The following is a 19818-nucleotide window of genomic DNA, read 5'->3' as shown; positions in this document are numbered from 1 at the left end:
AAAAAATGGAAAAAATTTTTTTAGTTATTTTATTATATAAAAGTAGGTCAGAAATTGAACTTTACACATTTCCTGTAGAGCTTGACATGGGTTCCTTGCCCTGCACAGTGTCAGATAGCCACACCCTGTGTCTTAGGACACATTTTCTTGGCGCTCAGCTGCCAGGAGGGGAAGTCCCGCCACGTGGGGCAAAACCCATGGGCTGGAGTTGGTTAAAAGTCAATGCCCTCGTGCTGGCTCACAGTGGGTTTAGACATTGCAAAATCACGTATTGTGACATTGCAAAATCATGTATGTATGCCAGGTTATGTGGATTTATCTAATTTTAATCAAATGAACAATTTTCTTAAATAGATTGTATCCAAGAAGCCAAATATTGAATGGAACACTAATTATGCAAGAGTAAGCCATCAAGTGCTTTCTTCAGCCGCACGTATCCTAAAATTGGAACAATACAGGTAAGATTAGCATGGCTCCTGTGCAAGGATGATGTACAAATTTGTGAAGCATTCTGTATTTTTATTTGGAAACTTGAGAAAGTTTTGGTACTTTATGGTGGTGATGGTAGTCCAACACTGTGAATATAATTAACAACACTGAAATACAAATCTGAATGCAGTTAAAAGGGGAACTGTCAGTTGTCTATATGATACTAGAATAAAATTTTTTAAAAAATCCATGGGATGGCACAGCACAAACAGTGAACCCTAAGGGAAACCATGGACTATAGTTAATAGTACAATTGTAAAAATGTGCTTTCATCGATTTTAAAACATGCACCACAGCAATGCAAGTTATATTTAATAATAGGGTGATATAGGGAACTCTGTATTTTATGTATGATCATTCTGTAAACTCAAAACTTCTCTAATTTAAGAAAAGAGCATGTCATCTACAAGAAAATGGTAATACTAACACTCCTCCTATTTCTAGGATGGATTTGTTATTGATGATCCAAAAGTTAGCCACAACTATTTAGAAATGGGTAAAAAGACTGTTTGAAAAACAATATGGATTCATCATCTCATCTGAGAGCATGGATGTGCCTGGAAATATTAATGAATGTTAGCATGAAGCCATCATGATTAGTAAGACATTGCTAATATTGTTTATTTTATTTTGGCTACATTTCACTGTGGAGAAAATAGAGGCACAGCCCGATTAAGTTACTTGTCCGAGGTTGCATGGCTGGTCAGTAGAGGCAGGGAGATTTGAACCCCATAGTCTGGCTCAAGAAGTGAGTTTCTTAAATACCACTCCACACCTCATTCTACCTAGAAATGTGCCTGGGGTGGAACTGTGGGAAAGAAAGAGAGGATCTGAAAAAACTGCTAGCTGTGCAGTTTTTTCAGTACCTGGTTTCTGTACTTGAATTTTTCAACTACTGGGTCATAAAAATAATTTTCTTTATTTGCCGCAAGCACCATGTTTCCAATCCATCGCTGATGTGCAGTACAACTGGTGTTGCTTCACAAAACCAGATAATTTGAGCACCTGTACCAAAGAAGGTTTTCCCTTGGCTAGCATGCCTTTTCCTTTCTCCCTTTACTCTGGTTGGTGTGAAAGCAGCATTGTGTGATGATTAAGGGGTGGGATCTTTGGGGTTGGGTTGCTGGGTTTGGAATCTGACCCCATCACTCAATGGCCATTCAACACTCCTGTGCCTCCACTTCCCCATGGGTAGAATGGACATAAACTTCACCTTTCTCCCAGCGTTGTTGCAAGGAGTACTTTGATGAAGAGCTCAGAGCAACTCTGGCATGCACTAAATGGTCAGTGAAACTGTGAATTGTTCACATGGATGGCAGAAACCAAGAGGGCAAAAGACGATGCCTGTTTATCCCCAAGGAGGTCCTGGTTTGGGGGATGTTTTGCCCGTGGAGGTCAATGATCATCCAAGATCTGTGTATTCATGGAGCCACCCACTCTGCCTTCAGAGAGCTGGCTGCTTGTAAAGGAGCTAAGCTGAAGCTCACACATTGCTTCCCTAAGTGAGCGCTTTACAAATTCAGAGGTACAGCACACATGTGTCATGTCCCGACACTAAAAGCTTTTTCAGCTCTCATCTACCCCAAGACTCCAGAGACTTAAACTTTTTGCTTCTCTCTGCTTTAGTTTCAAATGACTCATTTTTTTCTTCTATTGACAAGGAAAAAAAAGGAAGCTTTTTTTTCCCTAATAGGCCTGGCCCCTCTTCACATGGCATCTATTGTCTTTCATTCTCCACCCTTCCCTGCACTCCATTTATTATCTCCTTGCCTTTGTTTTTAATCTCTGTCTTGTTGGTGCATGCCTCCACCCTTGGATACTGGTTCTCCTTCATTCCATCATTTCAATATGATGAAGTCCTTCATCTTTAACCCTCCATCACACCATCCTGTCCAGCTGTCACTCCTCACTCACTCCTACACTTAGTGGCTTGAGAGTTTGCCTGATGTTTCTTCCCTGACCTCCTCAGCCTCAAAATCATCTCACCCTCTTCTGTGTCATTCGTTCCAGGAGTCCCCAACACTCTATTCTTGAATACTGGCAAAGGCAGGTATCTTAGTTTGCCAGAGCTTCTATCACAAATACAAGGGTTGGCTTAAAAAAATGGGAATTTATTAGCTCATGGTTTTGAGGCTAGAGAAATCCAAACTGAGACAATCATCAAGGCAATGCTTTCTTTCCAAAGGCTGTAGTGTTTTGGTGCTGGCTACTGGTGAGCTTTGGGGTCCCTGGACTTCTATTTCTGCCTATGTCACATGGTGATGTCCCTTCCTTACTTGCTTTTGTGATTTCCCAGTTCTCCTTATAAAGCCAAAAAGAATCTGGATTAAGACACACCCTCATTTAATTGGGCCATACCATCACTAAAAGTATCATCATCAGTATCAAGAGGTCCTATTTACAATGGGTTCACACCATGTAGACACAGATTAATATTAAGAACATGTGTTTGTTGGGATCCATAATTCAATCCACCACTGGGGTTATGTTAAAAACTGCCATCATTGCTCAGGCCTCTAGGTGTGAGTTTCTCGGGATGTCGTTCTTTCTCTCCCTCAGTCTTAGCTTAAATAACAATAAGCGCATATGTGGTATCCACTTTATGCCCTGGGCAGGTCCACATACCCTTAAGATTAAGAGAGGGAGAACTGGCATCATACTCCATTGAGGTTACAAGCCATCTGCCATGTCATTAAGTAACAGGACCCATGGCTGCCGGTTTTTAATTTGTTATTGTGAAAAAAAATCTTGAGTAGAAGCTTGTCTTAGTTTGCAGAACTGCTATGACAAATACCATATACTGGTTGGCTCAAGCAGTAGTGTGTTTCACAATTTTGGAGGTTAGAAGTCCAAAATCAAGGCCTCAACAAGCCATGCTTTCCCTTGGAATCTGCAATGTTCTGGTGGTGACCTGTAGCAATCCTTGGGATTCCATGGCTTGCATCTCTGCCTCTGTCACATGGTGATCTGCCTCATTCTTTGGCTTCTTATGGCTTCTTCTGAGTGTCCAATTTTCTTTGCTTATAAGGACTCCAGACATCTGGCTTAAGGTCCACCCTGATTCAATTTGGCCACATCTAAACAGAAGTCTTTGAAGATTCACAAATGATTCCACATCTTAACTAATAATGACATCTTAGAGGACCTATTTACAAATGAGTTCCCATCCACAGGAACACAAGTTAAGGCTTGAACATGGCTTTTGCGGGAAGCAAGCTTCAATCCCCAACAAAACAAACCAGTGAAACACATTAAATTGATCGAAGCAGGGAATTGCCTGTACAAACATCAGATCATGGAAAATGCTAGGGATTGCAAGCTCAGATATTGTAATTCAGATCCTGACCCTGCTGCTTTAGAGCTCGCACCTCGGACAAATTACTGAACCACTCATTTTCAGCTTCCTCACCTTTAAAACAAGGTAATAAAAATCCCTACTCCCTTGGTTTTTGTGAAAGTATAATGGCGAAAGCTTGGTCTATGTTGGCACAAAATGAACCTTGTCTCCCTACCCCAAAATTATGTGCTACAGAGTAAAACCATGCCAGTAGTTCAGAAAATGGGAAGATATAAATGATAAAATTCGAGCTAGCCCTTGAAGAACAGGAAAGATTTGGATAAGGGATCCAGCAATCAGAAAAAAGGAGCAAAATAGATAGGTGGAGCAGTAGGCACAAAGTTGGAATTTGGGGGAAAGTGTGTTGTGAGCAAAGATCGGGGGAAGTAGGGATGGGAGGTTGGTATGACTTTCTGTTTTCTGGAGGACAAGGAACATGTCAGGGGAGGTTTGGGGGAATGCTGGTCACAGAGTAGACATAGGGTCCATGCTTTGTCTGATGGGAATGCACAGTGGAGATCTTTGAAAGTCAGGCTGAGTTGTCAAATGTGGTTGGTCCGTGACAGGAGATGGTGTCTATTCTTGAGCACCAGGAGATATATCTGGTAAAGCTTTTAGGAAATTCAGACTGGCAGGAGTGGTCTTGATGATACCAGTGGAAGTAATAGGAGGGGTGAACTTGAGCATGGTAAATTGAATTATATACCCCAATTTAAACATGTTTTAATCCCATTCCTGTGGGTATGAACATGTCTTTTTTTGAAGATGTTATTTTTGGTTAACGTTTGGTCAGTTGAGTCAGGATGGATCTTAACCCTAGTACTGGAGGCCTTAGAAAGAGAAGAACCTGGGAGCCAGAGTTAGAGAAAGCCACAGGGAGGGGTTGGAAAAGTGGGAAGTCAGTAGGAACCCTGGAGAGAAAGGAGAGGACATTAGTATGTGATGCTACAGCCAAGGAACCCAAAGATTGCCAGCTAGAACCTTACTGACCCTCGGAGGAAGCCAGTCTTCCAGCCTCAAAACCATGAATCGATAAATTCCCATTATTTAAACTAGTTCATTGTGTGATTTTTGTCATAGCACCCAGGAAACTAAGACACTGAGAGAGCGTTCAAATAAATAAGGACAAGACTTAATGTCTGGGGGAAAAAGAGAAGGAAGAAGGGATGACTTCACAGATAACTCCAAGTTTTCCCGTATAGCGTACTGAAAAAAAGAGCAAGACCAGAGAGGAGCTAACTAGGAAGTAAGCCATAGAACAGCAGAAGTGGCGAGGGGAAGATGCTTCCATTGGAACACTTACTTGAGGTCGCTCTGGAATGAACCAGTGTGGACTGACTGCAGACGATGGAAACTTTGATTTTGAGGCTCAAGAAGATGTCAGGGCTAATGATGGGAAAATTTGGAATTTCTTGCATAAAGATGGTAGTTAAATTTCTATGTTAATTTTTTGCAGTATCTCCATAATGCCTTAACATTATTTCCAAAATATAGGTCTTGTAACAAGCTTTTAGATGAACATAGAATTCCAGATCTATAATTTTTCTCAATGGAAAGTCTAGGAAAACATGGCCATGCCCCTTACATGACCATTCCTGATTTTTACAAACTCATAGTGTCACAGAATTAAGACATAGATGGGACTTTGAGAAGTTTGCTAGTCTTCATTTCTGGTTTTAGGCAGGATTTTGTCAAATAAAGATTTACTAATTTTATAAGATTCATCATTAACAGCCTTTAAAGCCACAGTGACTATAAAAAAACACTTCTTTATTTTTCACCTAAACCCTACTTGGCATATTTTAGAAATATAGGTTTTCTTTTCTTTGGTGGAGCTGTAAATGACCTACAGATACTTGACATTTGGATCTCTCCCCTTTCAGCTTCCAGATCCCATGAATGTCCCATGGGGACGTATATCAGTAGACTAGGCCCACCCATGTGCACAAAGTTTCAATGAGCTTTTTAAAAAATGGCTTTATTGAAGTATAGCTGACACTTCACATATTTAAATATTAAATTATATCTTAAACAAACTGCACATATTTAAAGTATACAGTTTGATTAGTTTTGATATGGATAGTCCCATGAAATCATCACCATAATCAAGAGAATAAATAGATTTCACCACCACCCGAAGTTTCCTCATGCCCCTTTTTGACCCCTTTCTTCAGTCCCTCCCTGTAAAACCCTTCCCCAAGTCCCATGGACCCACAGATCTGCTTTGTGTCACTATGCAACAGTTTACATTACCTAGAATTTTATATCAGTGAAATCATACAGTGTGTACTATTTGTGTGTGTGTGTTGGGTGGAGGTGTCTGGCTTCTTTTATTCATAATTATTTTGAGATTTATCTAGGTCATAGTGTGTATCTGTAGCTCATTCCTTTGCACTATTGAATAGCCTTCCATTTTATGGATGAACCACAGTTTGCTTACACCCTCACCTGTTGGTGGAGATTTGGGTTGTTGGTAGAGTGAATGATTACAACTGAAATTGCTATGAACACTTGTGTACACTCTTCGAATGGGCACATACTTGGGTAAATATCTAGGAATGGCATGACTGGATCATATGGTAGGAATATGTATAATTTTTAAAGAAACTTTCAAAATGTTTTCCAAAGTGATCAAAACATTTTACATTCCCATCAGAAGTGAGTGAGAGCTCCGGTTTCTCCACATCCTCATCTATAGTCAGTATTTTTTTTTGGGGGGGGTGCATGTTTTGGGAATCGAACCCGGGTCTCCCGCATGGAAGGCGAGCATTCTACCATTAAACTACCTGTGCTTCCGGTCAGTCTCTTTTAAAAAAGTATTTAGCCATTCCAGTGGGTGGGTGCTGGAATCTCACTGTGGTTCTGATTTGCGTTTCTTTAATGACTAATGATGTTGGATATCTTTCCATGCGCCATCCTTTTGTCTTCTTTGGTGAGACCAATATTGAACAGACATTCGAATATTTTGCCCATTTAAAAAATATATCCTTTCAATTTTAGAAAAGTTTTAAATAGAAACTCAGCAAAATTATTACAGGGAATTCCCATATATGCACACAGTTTTCTTTATCATTATCATCTTGCATTAGTATGGTACATTTGTTAAAATTATTTAATCAAAATTTAAATTAATGAACCAATACTGGTACATTATTATGAACTAAATGCCTATATTATTCAGATTTCCCTGTTTTTTACTTAATGTCCTTTTTCTGTTCCTGGATCCCACCCAGGATGCCACATTACTTTTAGTTGTCATATCTTCTTAGGATCTTCTTGGCTGCAGCAGTTTCTCAAACTTTCTTATTTTTGATGGTCTTAACAGCTTTGAGGAGTACTGGTCAGGTTTTTTGTAGAATGTCCCCAATTGGGGACATTTTGTCTGATGTTTTTCCCTCATTACTAAACTGGGCTTATGAGCTTTTGGTGGAAGTGCACAGAGGTAAAGTGCCATTTTCATCACATCATTTCAAGAGCTAATGCCATCACCGTGGCTTATCACCTTGATGTCCACTTCCGTGACCTGGCAGAGTTAGGGTTTGTCAGATTTCCCCATCATCTCTCCCTCCTCTTCTAAACAGTGTTCTTTGGAGTTTCGCCCATTTTAATGATTGGATTGCTTTTTTTAAAAAAAAGAAAAAAAATTAAATTATTTGTTTTCTTATTATTGAGTTTTGAAATTTTTAGAAAACATTCTGAATCAAAGCCTTTTATCTGATATATGGATTGCAAATGTCTTCTCCCAATTGGTAATTTGTCTTTTCACTCTTTTAACAGAGCAGCATTTTTAATTTTGAAAACATTCTTTTGAAGAGCAACATTTTTAATTTTGATGAAGTCCCATTTCTTATCCTTTTCTTTTATAGATCATGCATTTGTTGTCATAATGAAGAAAACTTCGATAGTTCAAGGACGCAAATATTTTCTCCTAGACGTTTTATAATTTTAGGTTTTAAATTAGGTTTGTGATTCATTGTGAGTTGATTTTTTAAAAACATTTTCTGTGACAAATATATTTACAAAAAAGCCATAAGTTTCAAAGTCCATTTTGACAGTTTTTGATCCTTTCTTTAATGCATTATTGACTTTACAATTGCCTTTGTTGAAAGTCCATATACATGTGGTGCTACTTCTGGGCTCTCTTGTGACGTATTGGTCCATTTGTTTACTTCGCTGCCAATACCATCAGTTTAGATTAACACAGCTTTATAGTGTCTTGATATCAGGTAGTAGTGACCCTCCAACTTTGTTCTCATTTTTCATAGTTTTTTGGCTAATTTATTTACATTTCTACATGAATTTTAGAATTAGCTTGACAGTTTCTACAAAGTATCCTACTGGGATTTCGATTGGGATTGCATTGAATCTATAGATCAACTTGGAGAGAATTTAATAATAATATGAAGACTTCTGCTTCCAAAACTTGGTATATCTCTCCATTTATTTACGTCTCCTTTAATTTCTGTCAGCTTTTATTGTTTTTTATTTCTTCTGACATTGTGGACATGTTTTAATTTGATAACATAAAGTAAATTTTTCAGAAAGGATTCAGATGAAGGAATCTTGCCTGAAAATGTTAGCAGGCCCTGCAGGAGAGGCTGCCCAAGATATTTTGTTACGACCATAAAAAGTGCATCCTCTTGAGGGGAATTCTTATTCTGTGTCTCCTTTCTCTGTTTTGGAGCACATGGACCCCTTTGTTACAGTTCTCTGGCACATTCTTGCACATTGCAAGTGACCAAGCCTGAGTTTGGTAGCAAATAAATGGACTCTCCCATTACACTGCTATTTCTGCAGCTGGTGACTCAGAATGTTCAGTGGTGTTTTGAAGTGGAGTACATTATTAGTCATTCTTCCAATGAGTATTTATTGAACCTAGCACTGTTTTTGGCTTCAGAGATAAAAAGCGGTGATAAACAAGTTAATAAGCAAATTCACAGGGGATTACAGTTTGTGATAAGCGCTCTGGGGAAAATATAAACAGAAAATTGTGATACAGTGATGGGGAGGGGGCCTTTGGGTTCTTTGAGCAGTGGACTGAAGTGTTAGATGAGAGGGTGAGTAAAGAACAGTCCAGGTCAAGGACACAGTCTGTGCTTGACCCCACATATTCCAATTGAGGTGAATGTGGCTGGATAGGATCAGCAAGAGTGAGAGAGTGTAATAAAACAGATGGAAAAGCAGGGCAGGGGCCATGGGAGGCGACCACAGGAGCAGGTGGACATCCTCAATGCATGAAGCCAGCCGAGCCTAGTGATAAAGAGAGATGCTGAATTTTTAAAGGCAATCTCATATTTGTCTAGTCACGTATTTCCACTGAGAGTCACCAAAGAAGTTAAAGACAGTCCCAAGACACTGCACTGAGGCCATGATTTCTCCAGGAACTTCTCCAGGATTCTTCTGATTAGTCTCAGTCATAGTCAGCCTTCTGTGCTTCAAACCTAATGGATTTTAATGGGAGAGTAACATTTTTTGGTGCAGCTGTCTCTTATTGAGAGCAGATGCAGGAGAGGACGTTTCAGAAGAGGCCACCAGAGTGCCATGGTGTTCGGACTTGCATGACAAAATAGGCATGGAGAAAAATGCTGGTGGAGGTGTAGGTTGGGAACGAGGCATTGGCATGACTGACCCCTGAGAGCCTAAGTTTCCTGGCTGCTACGACAAATACTACACAGTAGGTTGACTTAACACAACAATGTACTGGCTCACGGTTTCTGAGGCTGGGAGACTTGTTTCCTTCCAGGGTCAGTGACCGTTCTAGCTGACTGGTTTTCCTGTCTTATGATGATGTTCTGTCTTTTCTCTTCTGGGTTCCCATTGACTTTCAGTGTCCAGAATCTCCATGGCTTTCTTTTCATAAGCCCTTCAGTAACAGAATTAAGGTCCACCCCCATTTGGTTGACCACAGATTAACTAAAAGTAACATATTCAGAATGTCCTATTTATAATGGGTTCACATTCATAGGAATGAGATTATGATTAAGAACATGTTATTTCTAGCACACTTAGGCTACTGATTCTCAAACTTTTCTATCTTAGGAACATTTTACACTCTTAAACATGATGAGAACCCCCAAAACCTTTTGTCGATATGGGTTATAGCCATTAATATTTGCTGTATTAAATATTAAGGCTGAAAACATTTTAAAATGCAATAATACACATGCACACACCCCATTAACTCTCAGGGTGTCGAACATCATCACACATCAAAGGTCCTCTGGGAATTCCCACTTCACACTTGTAAACACTTGTGAGAAAAGGAGAGTGAAAGGGGTAAATGGTGGATCTGTATTATTATGAGCACAGTTTTGACTTTATGCCCCACTGGTTCCCAGCCCATACTCTCAGAACCGCTGACCCAAGCATGTGTTTTCTGTGCATCTGGCCCTCTGGTGTCCTGTGTGTTGCCTCTTCCCCTGGGAGAGGTGCGTTCTGGGTGCATTCTGGCCGCAGCCCACCCACCAGCGTAGGCAGTGGTACAAAACAGCCCTGTGCCCTTTAATCGCTATCTAGGTGGGCCCACCTCTCTGAGAGGGTGTGAAACAGAAGTATTAGGGTGCCTGAAGGGCCCTCCCTCCTCTCTATCCAGGTTCTGAATAAATTGAGAAATCGAACAAAGATGCAGCAGGTGGGAGCCTGGAGGCCACTTTCTCTCTGATGGTTCAGTCTGGGAATGCGGTCTCCCAAACCAACTCCGGAATCAGCTGGACTTTCCCCCCCTATTTCTGCACTGGCTCAGGCCTCCCTGTTGTGGAAAACCAACTGCTGGAGCCATGGAAAGTGCTTATTCTCAGAGGTGGAGTACAGGAGGGTTGGCCTCAGCATTCCCAGACTCTTCTTCCTCGTTGAAGCACTCGGCTAAAGTATTCCTTTCCCTGAGGCCCCGAGAACAGTATGAAGTGTGGGTAGGAAATATCCGGCTCCTGCAAACCAGGAGAGGGAAAGAGGTGTCCTTCCAAGATGAAGTTGTCCAAAGCAGAACTTCCTGATCCCATATGGGTTTCATAACATTTCTTCAAAGAGTTCAAGAATCCCCTGAAATTGTTCACAAGATTGTGTGTGTATGTGTTTTCTAACTGAACTGACTTCCATCACTTCCCTGCCGCTCTGGCATCCACTTCCCAGAAAGCAAGAAAGGACTTGTTCAGCACCTTCCATGGGGCATGTGAGTTGGAGGCAGGCAGAGCTTCTCTCCCCATAGAAGAAGGACCTTTTCCATAGGCATAAGCCCCCTCATCTGTTTTTGTCCTCTGTGTCCCTCCTGTAGACTTACAGCTGACCTGAGAGCTCTGCTTTCTCAGCCCCTTAGAGCCTTTAGGTATGGACTCATTTTTCTTTACAGCAGAGATTTTGGGCTTACCTTCTGTTAAATGCCACCCCTGCCTGCAGCTCAATAAAGAAGGTGCCTTTTTTTCTTTCTTTCTTTCTTTCTTTTTTTTTTTTTTGTAGGAGCTGGAGAAAGTCCTGCTGTTCTAAACCCAACTTCAGAATTAGGGCTTCTCCTTGAGTTCTCTCTAGTCATACCAGTGTTTGCCTGTGTCTCTGCTTTAGTGTAGGGGTTCCCCGACTTTTCACACACAGGTCCATCAGCTTCCATCTTCTGGACACTTCTCACAATGTGAGTCTTACTTGAAATCCCATTTTTTGTTTAGTGTGGTGTGTCATTATAAGGGATATGGAGGGAAAGGAAGGTCAGTGTGTTCGTTTTACCATCTTGAGTTAATTTTTGAAAATAGAAGTATATTTTCTCAAAAGAGTTGGTTCTGTCATTCTCATAAGACAGTGAATGAATAACTTTAATTAATAAACTGATCATTTCCCCTAAGAGGATCTTCACAGAGGATCATGCAGTTTGGGAAAGGAGAGAGAGGGTATTATGGAGCTTGCATTTTTGGGGTCGCCCTGCCTAGGTGAGGTGTGGCCTTGGGCTGGTCTGAAAGGACTTATGTACCCTAGAAAACCCATGTTTTAATCTTAGTTAATCTTGTGGGAGTAACAGTTTCTTCTAACACGTATTCAGTACTACAGGTTGGAAACTTGATTAGGTTATCTCCACAGAGATACCTAATTGTGGGCATTAAACTTGATTAGATGGAGACTTGTGCCCACCCATTCTACATGGGTCTTGATCAATTTACTGGAATCCTAGAAAAAGAAGTATTTTGGAGAAAGCTCCAGAACACTGCAGAACCACAAAGCAAAGAGTCCACCAGCCAACAACTTTCAGAGATGAAGAAAGAAAATGCCTCCCAGGGAGCTTTGTGAAACAAGAAACCAGAAGAGAAAGCTGGTAGATTGACCATGTGCCCTTCCAGCTGAGAGAGAAACCCTGAACGTCGTCAGCCTTCTTGAACCAAGGTATCTTTTCCTGGATGCCTTGAGTTGAACGTTTCTATAGACTTGTTTTAATTGGGACATTTTCTCAGCCTTAGAACTGCAAACTAGCAATTTATTAAATTCTCCTTTTTAAAAGCCTTTCTGTTTCTGGTATATCACATTCCAGCAGCTAACAAACTAGAACAGCCTCCTTTGAGAAAGAAAAGGAGAGGGACACAGGGCTACCTCCCTTTGGGCCATTTTTCTCTATGAGTAAAATGCATTTGGTTTCCCTTTCTTTTTGATCTTATCTTTCAATTCCCTAGTCACATAAATGGCAGTCATAAGATAAGAAACACAAAGTGTTCCTGAGAGATGCGGTCCTTTCTTGTTGGGGAGGTAAATGAGAGGAAACCTTCTTTCTATTGTCGCTAGAGTTCAGAGGTTCCATGGCGATATGGTCTCCATCTGTGCCGGTTTGAAAGGATTATGTACCCCAGAAGAACCCTATGTTTCAATCTTGACGCAATCTTCTCAGAGCAGCCATTTGTTTTCATCCTGATTCAATATTGTAAGCAGAAACTTTTGATTAGGTTATCTCCGTAGAGATGTGACTCATCCAATCGTGGGTGTGAACTTTGTTTAGATGAAGATGCGACTCCACCCATTCCAGGTGGGTTTTGATCAGATTACTTGAATCCTTTAAAAGAGGAAATATTTTGGAGACAGAACAGATGGAGCCCAGGGGAAGTAATTGAAGAAGCCTGGAGAAAAAGCTAGCAGACAACACCATGTGTCTTTCCAGCCGAGAGAGAAACCCCAAACATCATTGGTCTTCTTTAACCAATATAGTTTTCACTGGATGCCTTCATTTGTACATTTTTATAGACTTGCCTTAATTTGGGCATTTTCATTGCCTTAGAACTGTAAACTTGCAACTTAATAAAGTAACCCTTTTAAAAAGTCATTCCATTTCTGGTATAGTGCATTCCAGGAGCTTGCAAACTAAAACAGATTTGGTACCAGAGAAGTGGGGTGCTGTGGTTTGCAAGCACCAAAATGTTGGGACAGCTTTTTAAATGGATAAGGGGAAGATTCCGAAAGAGTTGTGAGGATCTTGATAGAGAAGGCCTGAATCACTCTGAAGAGACTGTTGGTAGAAAAATGGACTCTAAAGATACTTCTGATTTGGCTTTAGACAATAATGATGAACATGCCATTGAAAACTGGAAAGAAGTTTTTCTTTATAGATGGAGGGCAGAATTTGAGAGTGATAAACTTGGATATTTAGCAGAGGAAATTTCTATACTAAATGTGGAAAATGCAGTCAGACTGCTCCTTGAGCTTTATTATAAAATGAGAGAGGAAAGAGACAAGTTGAGAACGGAACTCTTGGGTACAAAGAAACCAGAAATTGGTGGTCTGGAAAATTCTGGGCCTCCAGAAAGGGAGACCACCGTGAATAGGGCCCCACATGAAGATTTATTCAAGCATGGAAGTACTCAGGCATTACAGGACAAGTGAGGATTGGAAATAAAGTTATCCAGAAAGAATCTGTAGAAAATCCTTTTGCCCAGTGAGCATAATCCAGTGTATTGCACAGAAATCCTATAAGAGTGTTATGGGATCTGTACATATAGAACCACTGGCAGTCTGGGATAAAATGGACAGAAAAGGGACAAACAAGGTAAAATGTCTTCAGAGGCAGAACTATAGAGGCTAAGGTCTGGAGCCAGGAAACCTCAGGCCAGGAGAGTGGACCTGCCCATGCACGTGGGGAGGGTGAGTTTGCTCCGGAAGCAGAGGTGGGCCTTCCACTTCTTTGCTCAGGAAGAATTATGCCACCTCAGGCCTTGGAGGGGGTGAAGTACATAAGCTGCTTGATTGGGGGGAGCCTGGTTGTCACCCCACTGTATTGTTCTGGAAGGGTTGACAGTGTGCCCAGGAGTTGGTGAAGATCCTGGATGCTGTCCTGATGCTTGGAGAGGGTGGAGCCAAGAAAAAGGTGATCTTCCCAATGTCCCCCCAAATTGCTAACTTCACGCCCGTGTTTGGAGAGAGCAGGGCCACTGCATAGGCCCTTGGAAAGGGTGGAACTGTCCCTTTCTAAAGCCCTGAAGATAAATGATTCTCAGATTTTGAAATCTAGTGGTGCTTGCCCTGTGGGTTTCCAGAACCGCATGGGTCCAGTGACCCCTGTGTTCCTCCAATTTCTTCCTATAGCACTTGAACTATGTGCCCTGTGACAGTCCTTCCTTTGTATATCGGAGGCAGATAACTTGTTCTGAGTTTTACAGGTTCACAGCCAGTGGAAAGTTTTCTATCTTAGAACAGACCATACCTGTAATAGACTTTCATGAGATTTTGTTACTGGTTTTAAACTTGTTTTTGTATGTTACTGAAATTGTTTAAGACTTTTGTGATATTGTAATGGGATGAATTTTGTATATGGAAAACATATGTCATTTTGGTGATTCAGAGGGTGGAATGTGCTGGTTTGAAAGTATTATGTACCCCAGAAAAGCCACGTTTAATCTTGATTCAATCTTGTTGGAGTAGCCATTTCTTTTAATCTTGATTCATTATCGTATGTAGAAACTTTTGATTAGATATTCTCCACAGAGATGTGACTCGACTAGTTGTGGGTGTGACCTTTGATTAAATAGAAATGTGACTCCACCTATTCCAGGTGGGTCTTAATTAGATTATGGGAATCCTTCAAAAAAGGAAACAATTTTTCTTGTACCTTTGTTCCGTAAAAGGAAATATTTCGAAAAGAGTCAGAAACGACAGAAATGACAGAACCTAGAGAAATGACAGAAGCCTCAGAGCTGACAGAAACTTCAGAGCAGAGCTGTCAAAGGTGCAGATATGTGGGGAACAGAGACACAGATGTTTGGAGATGCTTGGAGCCCGGTAGACGTTGCCATGAGATGCTTAGCAAGCGAGAACCTGGAGAACAAAGGGAAGCCAAGAGATGAAAGCCAGCCCTAGAAAGGCAAAGTGAGGAGCCCCTACCTGAAAGCAATAGAGCCCAGGAGCAAGGGACCAGCAGATGCCAGCCATGTGACTTTCCAGCTGACAGAGGGGTTCCTGACTCATCGGCCTTTCTCAAGTGAAGATGACCTCTTGTTGGTGTCTTAATTTGGACACTTTCACTTCCTTAGAACTGTAAACTTGTAACTTATTAAATTCCCCCTTTTAAAAGCTGTTCCAGTTCCAGCATATCACATTCTGGCAGCTAGAAAGCTAACACACCATCTCATGACTAAGATGCCTCCCTTTATGGAATATGACTGTGTATCTATTTACATGTTTGGTTTCTTTTTCAAGTACTTCATACTCCTTATAAAAAATCAATTCAAGGGGGTGTGAGAGTAGTTCAGTGGTAGAGTTCTCTCCTGCCATGTGGGAGACCTGGGTTCAATTCCCCACCCATGCACTTTCCCACAGCCAACAAACAAGCATACGAAAGAAAGAAACAAACAAAAATTCAACAGATGGTGCTGCAATAACTGGAAACTCACATGGAAAAAGAATAAAATGTGACCCCCCATACTGCATACAAAAAAAAGTCAATTCAGAGACAGCAGTGATTTCCATGAAGGCTACATAAACCCCTTTTGTATCACCATTAATCAAGACTTCCCACTTCCTCAAGGTAGCCACTGTTTGTAATTTGCTGTACAACATTTAAGAAATTTTCTCTGCATATGTATGAGTTATGCATTTTTACATAAATAGAAGCAAAAGACTTATTGCATTCATGTTTTGCAATCTACATGCTTTTACATTCAGTATATCAAATGTGGCTTCACATCAGTTCATTTTTAAAGTGACCACTGTCTTCACATGTACCAATTTGAATCTATTATGCACCCCAGAAAAGCCATGTTTTAATCCTGATCCGATCTTGTGGAAGCAGCCATTTCTTTTAATCCTGATTCAATGCTGTAGGGTGGGAAATTCTGATTAGATTGCTTCCGCAGAGATGTTGCCAGTTGTGGGGTATGACTTCTGATGAGAATATCGCCATGAACATGTGGCATTCCCAAATGTAGGTGGGACCTTTTGGTCAGATGGAGATGTGACTCCACCCATTCACAGTAGGTCTTATTTAGTTTACTGGAGTCCTTTAAAAGAAGGAAACATTTTTGGAAAAAGCTTCAGAGCAGGCAGAAGCGACAGAGCCAACACAAGACCCAGACGTCTGGAGATGCAGGAAGAAAACGCCCCCAGAGAAGTTGTTTGAAACCAGAAGGTAAAGACCTCAGCAGATACCACCCACGAGGCTTCCCAGCTGACACAGGTGTCCCAGACCTATCAGTCTTTCTTCAGTTAAGGTATCTTTCTTTGAATGCCTTAATTTGGTCATTTTTCATGCCTTAAGATGGTCAACTTGCAATTAATAAGATTTTAATAAAATCTCCGTTTAAGGAGAGGTTCCATTTCTGGAATATTGCATTCTGGCAGCTTAACAAACATACCCCATGATACGGCAGTGTTCAGTGGATGGACCTCTACATGCTTTCCATTCTTCCTGATAAGGTGGGTTGGTCATCTATGACACACGTGTGTGGAATAGACGCTGAGGGTATACTCACTTCAAACTGGTAAAATCAACAAATTGGCATTCTAAAGTTGTGCCAACTTGCGCTTCCACCAATATCACGTGAGAATCTGTATTTCCCACACCCTCATAACACAGGATGGGAATAACAGCTAACAAATGTGCCAGACACTGCTCTAAGCCTCTTGTATACATCACCTCATTTAATTCTCACAAGAACTTTAGGAGGCAAGCACTGGTATTAACCTATAGACAAATGAGGAAACAATGGCAGGGGAAATAACATGCTGTGGTCCTGGTAAATGGTGGAGCCAAGGCGGAATCCCACACCAGGTCATTCCAAGGTGCGTGCCTCTAAGCACTGGAGTAGGTGGTAATTTACTTATCTATATAACAGTTTCGATGATCATTTAACCAAAACTTGGTGTGTATATATGGTCATAGATTTACTGATGATTTGCCCTTTTTTTTCTGTGACCTGCTTTTTAGAACTTTTGGCCAATTTTTCTATTTAAAAATGTCGGTATTTTAAGGCTTACTGATTTAAAATAACTTTTTTGTTTAGTGAGGAAATTAATAGTTTGTCATGTGAATACAAATATTTTTAAATAAGATGTTTTACTTTTAACTTTGTTTATAGTGGAATTTTTTGGACAAACAAAGTTTTTCTTTTTTTTTTCTCTTTCTTTTTCTTAATAGAGCAGTTGTAGATTTGAGGGAAAATCACTCAGAAAGTACAATGCTCCCATAAAATCCCTCACACATGTAATTTTCCCTATTATTAACATTTTGCATTAGTGTGATAACTTTGTTACAGTAGATGAAGCAATGTTATTATAATTGTATGCTCAACTATAGTTCACAGTTTATAGTAGACTTCATTTTGTGTTGTGCAGCACTGTTCTGGTTTTATATATATATATACACACACACACACACACACACACACGCACACATACACACACATACATACACACACACAAACTAAAATTCATTTTAACCACTTTCAATTATACAATTCAGTGGTATTAATTACATTCAAAATGTTGTGCTACCTTCACCGCTATCCATTACCAAAACTTTTCCATCATCCCAGTCAGAGCACACAAAGATTTCTAATACCTGTACTGTTGAATTTATCAGTCTTTTCCTTTATGGACTCTGGATTGAAACTTTTAAAAGTATTCCCCATTTAAGGATGCACGGGTGGTACAGTGGTAGAATGCATGCCTTCCATGCAGGAGACCTGGGTTCAATTCCTGCATCATGCACCCCCCGCCCACCGAAAACAAAACAAAAGTATTCCCCATTCCAAGAATATATTTTTAAAATTGCACATTTATTATTCTCTTTTACTTGGAGCAGTGTCCAGCAGATGTGTTAGCTGTTTTTACTTGGAACTTATTTTGGCATGGAAAGAGCTAGGGATGCAGATTTATTTTCTTCAACGTGGCAGTGTAGATGTTTTGACAAGGTTGAGAATCTGCGTCTTCCCACGGATTTGGCTGCTGTGTTTTTCCATCACTCCGTCTTCCTGTGTGCTTTGTTTTGCTTCTCTGCTCTCTATTCAGTTCCATTGGAAAGGTTGGGACCCTGAGAATGGGGTGGGCTTGAATGTTTGCTTGGAAACCCCAAGCCCAATGCAGCCCCCTGGACTGCAGCTCTCAGGGATCTGCATGATTTGTAAAGACTAGCAGTGAATTTGGTTGAGGTAATTACTGTCCCACCATAATAACTTTTCATTGCTTCCCATATCCGAACTTTGGCTGTGCATGGGAATCACTTAGGGGCTTCACACATTACAGATGCCTGGGTCCCACACAAGAGATTCTGATTTAACTAGTTGAAGGAGTAGGCTAGGTATTGGAACTCCTAAACTCTTCCCAGGTGATTCCATTATGCAACCAAGATGGAGACACTGATCTTGGGTCAGATCCCAGAATGACCCAGTGGGGCAAATGCAAAGTCTGTTCTATTCTGAAGATGTCAGTTAGCTCCTTTCCCCAAACATACTAGTAGGATATGAATATGCCCCCTGTGACATGGCCTTAACAGCATGGCCTTTCCTTTAGTGGGGCTTATGTGGCTTCTGCCATTCCTGAGTGAAAAATCTGTCTGCAACAGAGACTCTGCTGACCTCCCTCCCCCAATATGGCACCCCTTTCAAGAAAGACCTGCCAGCCAACTGATGGTGGGCCAGTTATATTAGATTCCTTCCATCATAGAGGCCTTGGTGATTCATCCTTCCTGGAAGAGATATTTATTTCTTGATGGAATTTCTTTCTGTAACTGCTTTGTTTTTGCTGTAAGTACCACCCATGGACTTATAGAATACCTTATTCACAGTCATGATATCCAGTGCAATATTGCTTATGGCCAATAAACACATTTTAAAGTAAAAAAATGTGAGGCAATGAGCCGATGCCCACAGGGTTATGTGATCTTACCATGTACCTATACAACCTGGAACTGTCGAATAGTCACATTGTGCATTGAGAACTCAGGCCAGCATCAGCTGAAATATACCTTGCCATAATGAGACACCGTTCAATAGGTGGTCCACGTGCTCAGAATCAGTGATCAGCACATGGGGCAGGGTCTCCTATACCTAAGGGGAAGAAGTGGGAATGGCATCTCTCACTAGGACACCTACTAACCCACTTCCCAATAATTTTGGGCTTTGAGTGTTTAAATGATCTCAACATCAAAGAGAAGAATACTGCCACAAGGGACAAAATGATGTTCCACTGAACTTGAAGTTGAGTCTACCATTAAGTCCCTCATTCCCATTGAATCAAATGATAAATGAGAGGTGGTTACTCCTTTGCTAGAGTGAATGGTCCTTTTTTTCAAGCATAAATTACATTGCTGTCAGGAAGATGTAGTCTGGTACTCAGGATCTTCTGGATGCCTACTTTCACTGACAAGTCCAATTACAAAGGTTGATAGAAAACTGCAGAAACTCAATGTAGGTAGAATCTCCAGGGGCTTCCAATCTCTGAGGAATGAAGGCTGCCTGCATCAGGAGAAGGACACTGACTAACTGCAGTGCTAGCTGAGTGTGAAGGGAAAGTACACTATATGGTGGAAAAGGAAGTTATAA

At 40.8% G+C, this 19818-nt stretch overlaps 1 non-coding gene across 1 annotated transcript; it reads left to right on the top strand.

Annotated features, from left to right (window-relative positions):
- Positions 1–414: 414 nt before the first annotated feature.
- On the top strand, positions 415–521 carry LOC143675263 (U6 spliceosomal RNA). The gene has a single exon (XR_013171503.1). It is a non-coding gene; the product is annotated as a U6 spliceosomal RNA (small nuclear RNA).
- Positions 522–19818: the final 19297 nt, after the last annotated feature.

The sequence above is a fragment of the Tamandua tetradactyla genome, chromosome 2, assembly GCF_023851605.1.
Source record: "Tamandua tetradactyla isolate mTamTet1 chromosome 2, mTamTet1.pri, whole genome shotgun sequence".
NCBI classification, from domain to species: domain Eukaryota; kingdom Metazoa; phylum Chordata; class Mammalia; order Pilosa; family Myrmecophagidae; genus Tamandua; species Tamandua tetradactyla.
Note: the sequence above shows the minus strand (reverse complement) of the source record. Positions and strands in the feature narration are given on the sequence as shown.